Source organism: Euprymna scolopes, chromosome 26 (genome assembly GCF_053919585.1).
Source record: "Euprymna scolopes isolate OS-2025 chromosome 26, ASM5391958v1, whole genome shotgun sequence".
Taxonomy (NCBI): domain Eukaryota; kingdom Metazoa; phylum Mollusca; class Cephalopoda; order Sepiida; family Sepiolidae; genus Euprymna; species Euprymna scolopes.
The window spans coordinates 6,917,540-6,927,529 of NC_136507.1; the positions used below are offsets into that span (position 1 = coordinate 6,917,540).

Sequence of the window (9,990 nt, forward strand, 5' to 3'; positions counted from 1 at the left end):
ATTTCTCAATTTGCTAGTCTTTCTCTTCTCTATTGTTATTTTCATACAAAGTTCTCGACTGAGCTTCAATCACTGATTCCTTCTTGTAAGATATTCACGATAGAACTCGTCTTCTACATCAACGGTAAAAGGTTTCCTTTTCGTAACCCACAGGCCTTGCGTCAGTGCATGATTTCTATTTTGCCAGTGGCTTCCTATTTTTGGAGCACGTCATTACGGGACTGATTCCTTGCATATTACAACATAGTCATTTTCAGATCTCACGTCAACAAACAATTGTCATAAACTGTCACATTAGTAATCAATTTTAATTTACATTATTGAATGTTAATCATCTTTTAACTGATAACCATTGAATCTCATTAACATTTACCGTGGCCTTCATAAATCAGGAACCAACGTTAAAAACTCAACGCAAGGCTGACACAAGCGAAGAACGACAAAATGGCTGAATACTAATTGCTTTTCGATTGATTTATCTACGTATGAGTCACTTGCCCGTATATTTACGCAAGATATTTTTCCATAACAACAAATAATAAAAATGAACAATTGTAACAAATAAAAGTTAAAGAACTAAATTCATAACAAAATAACTACTTATTCTGAAGCTTTATAAGTTCTCATATCACAGAATGATAATCTGTTTCATGTAAACACGAGAATTAATGCATATCTAAATGTCTTAACTACTTGAATTTAATCATTCATTAAAAAATAATGAGGGATATTTTAATTTTTATTTTACATTTGAATTTTGAGTCTAACATGAGTTTATAGTTGTCGATTATCGAAGAACAATTCGATGATTTTGAAAAATACTAAAATAAATCAATTTTATTAGTTGTATTTGGTAAACTATTGTTAGTTTCATGGTAGATGCCTCTACAAACAAAACATTAACAGCAAAATCTTGTTCATATAACCACTGAAAAAAAATCTCTCCTTACTTCATTTTCGTATCTAAAAGAAAAGTCACTTAGTCACAAGAATTTTCAATCTGTGTAAAAATAGCGTATGTCTTCTTCCCATCTGACTACGGCATTTTCTAGTTCAGCCGTCATTTTGAATAATTAAAATTTTCCCGTCGATTCCAATCTCTTTTTCATCATCCAACTGACAATTTCACCAACACCGTTTCTCGAGTAGTCACCGAGCCTTAATGAAAAGTGACTCATTAGAATCACAATTAAATTTTCGTTTTCAGAATATTATTTTTCAATATCAAAAATCCGATTTCACTTAGAAAATTGATGCTTTAAAATATTTTATGCACGAGAATAAAAAACTTTGAAGAGGTTATAATTTTAACATAACTCATTCGTCGTTTTCTTCTTTTTTTTTTACTGCGCATCAATCTTTTCAGTTATTGCTGTGGCCCTAGGAATGGGTAATAAAGAAAAACGCGAGCAGGTTTAGGCAGAAAGGATATATTGTAATGTTGTTAATTACACCTTTGTTGCTGATTGCCGCGGGCTATAAAATAAAATAAACGCACAGCCATTTAATAATTTAGAGACTCAAATAATTATATATATATATTTCGACTGGTAGTAATCGTGACACCCTGCACTGAAGAATCCCGAAAGGATGAAACACTAGTGTCTGTAGGTATTTAATTATTATAGTAAAAAAATAATTATGACAGCCCCTTTAAGAAATACGTTTCTTATCGTTGAGCACTTTCTGTTGAATTAAAAAAGTCGGTCAATTTAGCTCTTATGCGTAGATCATCGTATAACGATTTGATCACTGTCTGTCTGACGTAATGAACATTTAAATTAAAATGTTTAAAAATTCAACGCTATTTCACATGATTAATGGTAGCCGAATGGATACGGCCTCCGCTAATCGAGCCAGAGATGTCTCGTGTCGCGGGGTTCGAATCGTTCGACTGGTAGTAATCGTGACACCCTACACTGAAGAATCCCGAAAGGATGAAACACTAGTGTCTGTAGGTATTTAATTATTTTAATTATTATAGTAAAAAAATAATTATATATATATATATATATATTAAATAATTTATTTATATTTTTCTGAGACTTTCAACAATGTGTTTTTTTAAGCTATTTTTTCCTCTTTAATTCTCTCGTATTCACTCGTGCACACAGGAAAAATATTGTTGACGAATGTAAGTTACGTCATAATCATGATGTATGCATAATGTGATTATCGCATTTCTGATTACACAGGACTTATCCCATTTTATATTGACGAAAGTCTTTGAAAAATAAATAGAAAAAATGATTTTATTAATTTAATAATATATATGACATTATTTATTTGTTTTTTTTTTTAACATTTAAAAAAAAAACTTTACGAAATATGTTTAACATAGATGAGATCACACTCTTCTACTATAAATGCCAGTTAATGAGCTGTATGAAAAACTTAATTCTTAGATGAACGAAGAGATGCTGCCCCGTCTACCAGTCAATAATCGTTGCATCGTTGGAGGGGGACCGAAAGCATCAATGTTAACAGACGTAAAATCAAAATCAAAATCGAAATCGAGTCTCAGTTGGTATTTTCATGCATTGTGTTTATGGCAGACGTTGTAGGACACACGTTTTACTGTTATAATATGATGATGACTCATTGCTAACGGGGACAGGATTGCTATCGTCAGAAACGACAAACTAAGAAGAAGAGAGAGGGGGAGAGAGAAACAATGTTGGCAGTGTAAAAATACACTTCCTGAAATGCAAGAATTGTTACAGAGGGTATCTCAGCAGGGTGAGTCTTTAAGGCCGCTTACGAAGTCATAAAATAAATGTGACTGCGTTAACAGCATGACAGTAGTACACACCTGCGCCATCTGCTGAAGCATCATGCCAAAATCTACAGGGATCCTAGAAGACATGAACCTAGAGTAGCACCAGAGATTGCAGAAGTTGAAAGCGATATATATATATATATATATATATATATATATATATATATATATATATATATATATATATATATATGTTGGCATTTCAGCCCGGCGTTGCCCGGGTGTTTGGAGATATATGTGGAACAAAAAAAACAAAACAAAAGCGGTCAATTTTTGTAAACTTTGACTCTTATTATGACCCCTGAGCATATATTGTTTTGGGCTCAAATCAAATTATTAAGTTAGATCATGTCCAAGGAAACGATATCTAAAATTTCAAGTGTTTAGACCCAAAATTGTCGGAGGAGTTTGGTAGAGTTCTCAAAGGTCAAATCGTTGAACTTTGACCCCTTAACAGCCAAATTTCTGGCCGAAAACCGATCACATCATACATACATACATACATACATACATTTATATATTGGTAACTAAAAATGTTCGACCCAAACCGATTAAATACTTGCTCTATCTCTGAATGCCCTTTATGTAAAATTTCAAATGTTTAGACCAGAAATTGTCTAAGCAATTTGGTAGAGATAGCAGAGGTCAATTTTTCTTTTACTTTGACCCCTATTATGACCACTTAACATTTATTGGCTGAATAATTGTGGAATTCTGAGAAACTTGTTGCTAGCTTTGGAGAATTTAATGGATGATCCAAAATGTTCAAAGAATTTATTCTAATCACTCTCTGCTACTTTGGATCTGGCGTGCAATCTAGCGCTACCCCCTGAGAAAATAACTCTAGAATTTACTATGTAAATTGTTCTGAAATAAAATATTCACTTGAGAAAAAATTATAATGACAAAAGTTGAAACTTCACCGTGACATGAAAAGGGGGTCTTATTATTTAAGCAAATGTTGCAAAAGATATTATCCAATATTGAAACTCATTGCAGTTTGATAACAAATAAATAATTTTCATTTTATTTCTATTTATATTTTGAAAATAATAACGTAAAAATCAAAAGTTATTGGAGGAGAAATGCAAAAACTTCGAATATTAAAAGAAAAAAATATTGACGCGTTACATCATGACGGTGTGATTGTAAATAAACAGAAAAATGTTATTGTTTCACTCGCAATCATATAAATTGAAGAAAAAAGGACGAATGATAATATATTTTTAATGGAGTTTAATGTTTTATAGTTTGTTTTCTAAGCTTCTTCTTTCTTATATTTTTGGGCATTTCGGTTGGAAGAATCTAGAAAATAGAAAACAAAATGAGAACAAAGGAAATAACAAAATGCATTTTAAGAATATATATATATATATATATATATATATATATATATATATATGTGTGTGTGTGTGTGTGTGTGTGTGTGTGTGTGTGTGTGTGTGTGATAATGTCGGCTGATTAGAACTAATTAAATGATTTAGTACGCCATACGTTAGTACGCCAAGTTCTTGCAATACAACCGTTTGCGAAGATTTCTATATTTTTGTACTTGTGCATCTATGTTACCGCGCTGAAATAATAACATTGTCATTTAGAGAGCTATTCTTAACAAAGAGAGGAGGTGTTTTGTAACTATTCTGTACTTTTACTTAATCATCTAATAAACAAAATATATAGTAAATATTGAATTTAATTCGAAAATAACATTTAAAAAAATTAGAGCGGTAACATAGGTGCATCAGCACCATTAAATAAAAAAGAAAAAAAATCTGTCAAACAATTTTTAGAGTCGATCTTTAACAAACATCGACAAAAGCCACCAGCAACGGCTGTGGAGAGATGTGTTGCTCTATTCAATCGCCTTTTCAATTGTCTCCCGTGCTGGCCAGACATATTCCTCCTCTCTGAGATTTATTCAAGGCGACTCTTCACATCGTTGTCAATTCCTTAAATCATTGAACCCATTTTTTCTCTTTTTTGTCTTTTGATTGTATTCGGTTCCCTTCAATTTTTATGGCATCATCGATTTTTCTGAATATCAGCTTCGTTTTGTCTATGTTATTGTTTTTACTTAGCACAAAAAATCATCAGATTTTTAGGGTAAATAAAAGTCACTGTTGTGTACATTTTGCAAACGATTCTTTTCTATAAGTAATTTATTTTCAGGGTGAATAATTTCTTTATTCTTAACCTTTTAGTGATACTGGTCCCTTATTAAGGACAAAATACAACAAATGATATTTCAGCAATAGTTCTGCTTTCCATAGGTATTCATAGTTAGTCAAAAAGATTGGAGGGTCTTTCAAAAACTATACCTACTGTCTGGTGTATATTAGCAACATTGGTGCTTCAATTTCTAATATATTGCAAAAATCTTGAATAGAAGGATTCAATCAGTTTCAAATACTCTTTTAGTAATTAATCCTTATTACATATAAATACATTTATATATAGTAAACGCATGTTCATAGTGTAAAGGAATTTTTCTCACGAATTTGGTCTTAAAATCAGGATCAAACTAATGGTAGATTTTTCTATGAATATTGTTCTAAATGCCTTGTACATATTTAGTATAATATATATATTATATATATATATATATATATATATATATATATAAACACGTTCACATTAAATATATAATTTGTACGTGTTTATCTCTCTCTCTCTCTCTCTCTCTCTATATATATATATATAAACATATATATATAAACATATATATATACATATATACATATATATATATGTATATATATATATATATATATATATAAACATATATATAAATATATATACAAGGAGAAAGACAAAGTGAAAGAATTGCCAAAAAATAAAACTGATGATTACAAAATGCATTACACTCTGAAAAACATTATTTTGATATTCATTTTCGTATGTAAACAGTCAAACCCATTCAGCTTGTTGTTTTCTAAGTAAAGAAAAGCACAAAAACCGAATTGCCAAATTGTGTTTTCAAAATTACAAGTTTATTTGATCAATAGGAATTTGTATATGACTTAATATGATTAAGTAATCCGCGTTCCAGCAAATCAACGCTAATTCAGTAAATTTGACATTTTCAATAATAGGGATATATAGACGACACTGTTCGCATTGGCTCTGCCTCCAAACCATACTTTATGAGACTCCAAATGGATTCTATTATTCTACATAGGGTGTCACCAGTCGAGAAAAATCAAGACTTGATTATATGTCAGTTTTAAAGAGATGTAATGCTGCATTTTTCGCGACTCTCTTTTTCCCTCTTTCTCTCTCTCTTTCTCTTTCTCTCTCTCTCTCTCTATATATATATATATATATATATATGTACACACACACGCACACACACATATGTATATATATATATATATATATATATATATATATATATATATATACACAATCTGTCACCGAGAAGAGGCAGACACCCATGAACTTGTTTGATCTGTTTATGTATGACAGTCCAACAGATATTTAACCTATAAAGAAAGGTGCAACATATGTTTAGTAAATAAAATATGAATAGATATATAAATAGGTGTGTGATCGTATATTCATATGCCACACCCTCTTCCTCTAACTCTTTCTCTCTACGTAATCACAGAAATATTTGGAATCAAATCATGTCTTTTTCTTAATCTTATATTTTTCTAATTTATTTGTCTTTTGCTTATATGCATTTTTCATTTTATCTGTATATATCTTGTACGATATTTACCCGCTTAATAAGCACTGCATACATACATTTACGTGCAGGTATATATATATATATATATATATATATATATATATATATATTATATATATATATTCCCGCTCTCTCTCTCTCTCTCGAGAGAGAGAGAGAGAGAGGGAGAGAGAGACGCGTATGCCTCTTTAATGTTTTCGTCATGCTTTTATGTATTTTTATTAATATGATTAACGAATAAAACAAAGATTATTATTTTACTAATTTAAATATTTTCGTAATTTCAAAATATTCTCAGTGGTTTCGTCTCAAAAGTGAACGTGTTGGCTGTATTCATTTCATTAAATGCTAAACAAATTTGAAGTTTGTCCATTGAAAACATAATATTAATTTTTGAAATATATATTTTATTCCTTGTTTAAATACATTCAGCGATTCGTTTTTATTTTAACGTCATTTATTATATGCGTGATTTCGCCCAATTCCGACGTTTTGCAGTTTCCAACACACTTTTTTTCAGTAGTATATTTTTAAAACTTGCGCCGGTGTTAAAGGCTTACGATCCCAAGAGTAACTTTTGAAACGATATGTCAATTGAGATTCTATATATGGATGTGTTAATATGTTTCTCAATAGAAAATCAAAGAATTACACAGTTAAACTGAGAATTTCAGTAATTAATCCAATTAATGTATATTTTACAAGGAATTTTCAAATTTGAATTTGGTTATAAGTAGAAGGTTGATAGTTTTCATCATGAACGTACGTCCGAAGTAACGTTTATTCAACGCGGTGTTATTATTTAAAAATGAGTTCGTATTTATTGTCTGATAATATTTTATAAAGAACTGCTGTTTTGACTAGTGGAGCATCAGCTGTGATTACGATATTTATTCGATAATCACTATTATATATTCCCTATTTACTATCTATATAGATAGATAGATAGATAGATAGATAATAGTGATTATAATAGTGATATATATATATATATATATATTTTTATATATATATATATATATATGTACACACACACACACATATATATATATGTGTCATATATATAATGCAAATTATAGAAATAATATTCCAACGGGATCGAGATATCAGAATAGAAATAAACAATTTGTGTGCTCATCAACGTTTCGTCTTTATTTTAAGATTCCTTGGGAAGATTAATTTGAAGAAAATAACATTCAACTACAATATCTTGGCCTTTTGGCCAAGATCAAAGTGTAGTATCTGTTCTTCGGATGCGGCACTTCCATTTCTCGTTCTCTTTCAGTGGAGGAGAAATCCTTCACGACTGAGACAATTTTTATTTTTGTACCTTTTCTCCACGTTAAAAAACGACCCTGGTGTCTAACTCTGTCCCGTGGGGAGGCATTGTAAATAGGTACAATATTTGAAAATATATCTGTTTTGTTTGTGACGTGAAAATGATTTTTTGTTTTATTTCAGAACGAACAAACCGTTATAATACACGTGTACATAGCGTTGTGAAACAAAAAGTGTCATGTTTTACGCCATGTTTTACGCCATGTTTTACATCATATCGTCGTTAGGTGATACAAATATATGCGATACAATGCAAATCGTGTTCTTTTTTAAATGACTATGGCTGTCAAAATACGAATGTAGGATGTGTAATTGAAATGAAATGAATGGTCTTTTGTTTTTATTATTTGTTGAATGATTATATATATATATATATATATATATATATATATATATATATATATATATATATATATATATATATATAAATTATTAAAGGCATTATTTTCTGTGGTGTCACTAACTCACTAACTTAACCTGTACCTAAAATTAAGTTTTGTTCTTTTAATATAACTTTACTAATTCAAGGAGAGAAATGATAGAAATCGTTAAGGTGTTTAATGAGTTTGGGTTTGTAATAAGTGCTGATTAAAGAAGACTTCATCGAGATCTATTTAGAATGAATTTGACAAGTTTAGCTTCCCTAAAGATTAAAGAATATTCACGCTATAATGAATAAGAGAATAATGCATTCAGCGGATTGCTATTTTTTATACCTCTTTTATATTCATGAAGCCTTTTGCTGAAGTCCCTGTGAAGTTTGACCAACTCATATTTTATGAGAATTATGGCATGGAACAGTATATATACCTGCATTCGATGTAGGTCTATTTCGGAAATGTTTTATTGTTTTTATATTTGTTTTATAGTTTGAAGTGTTGTTTTTATTATTAGAATTGCTAGTTTGTTAATGTTGCAAATTATTGCATTATTTGCGTGGATAGGTAAAACAAGATAACTATTTATGAGAGAAATGTATACGATTTTTGCTTATTGTTTCTGGAAAATATTGATGTGCCCTTTTCTTTGCATTTAATATAAAATATTTGCGTGTTACAATGTTTCGAACGTTTTTGTGATGTATTTTAACACTTCCATCAAATAGTCTGGACTATAAATTCTGAATGCACTTAAGTATAACCTAATTATCATACCTCCTTTATTTTATTTATGGTGTGAGCAGAAATGTATGTAATCATTTTGTGCGTAGTTTTGCGATGAACTTTCAAGGACAGATTATACTTGGATTTTGTTAAAAGTATGTCTAGAAAAAGTATTGAGCAATTGTCCTCTGTTTCATAGGTAAAATCTATGATGGGCTCGACTGTGCCAAATTTGTTTTTAAATTTGTCTATGTGCGTGTTTTCATAAACTACTACCTATACTAATTAATATATATAATTAATCAATAAATAATAAAAACAAAAGAAAGCTAATTTTATTATCGACATTATAACTGCCATATTCATTAAAAAACAGGAATTCATCATATCTTTTTAAACATCTAATGGTTAAGACGTTAAAAGTTTCACACTTCATTCCACAAGCCTATATACACTTGTTATGAATGTTAACGGCTTTTTCATTCTGAAATAAAACAAAAGCGCCCGTTTCATGTCTCCAACAAGACAAGTATATTTTCAAATATTGTACTTGTATTTTTTTAAATCCAACTTAATTATCACGAGGAAGTCTTGGAATAAAGACGAAACGTTGTGAACATATACTTTGATTTGTTTCCCTTTTCATCTCTCCATATATATATATATATATATATATATATATATATATATATATAGACACACACACATATATATTATAATGTATGAGTTAAAATACATATATATCCACGCACCCACACACACACACATGCACACACATATGCATATATATATATTCTAAGTTTATATAAAAATGTAAGGAAGATAACTACTCATTTTATATATATGTATATATATATATATTCCAAATAGGGATTATGTCTCGAAAATATTTATAAAAATAGTTTTATTTTTGAGAATTTGATTAATTTAATCACTTTCGCCATGATTAGCAATGTACTAAAGAGTGATCAAACCTGTTGTAAAAATTGAATGCATCTTTTAGGCCAGTATTTCTTGTGATTTCCTAATCATAATGGACATGACTTCAGGTTCACTTGAATAAAGTACATTTCCTGATT

General features: G+C 29.6%; 1 pseudogene; it reads left to right on the forward strand.

Moving 5' to 3' along the window:
* The first annotated feature begins 7,675 nt into the window (after positions 1 to 7,675).
* On the forward strand, positions 7,676 to 7,805 carry LOC145248445 (U2 spliceosomal RNA; annotated as a pseudogene).
* The last annotated feature ends 2,185 nt before the right edge of the window (positions 7,806 to 9,990 follow it).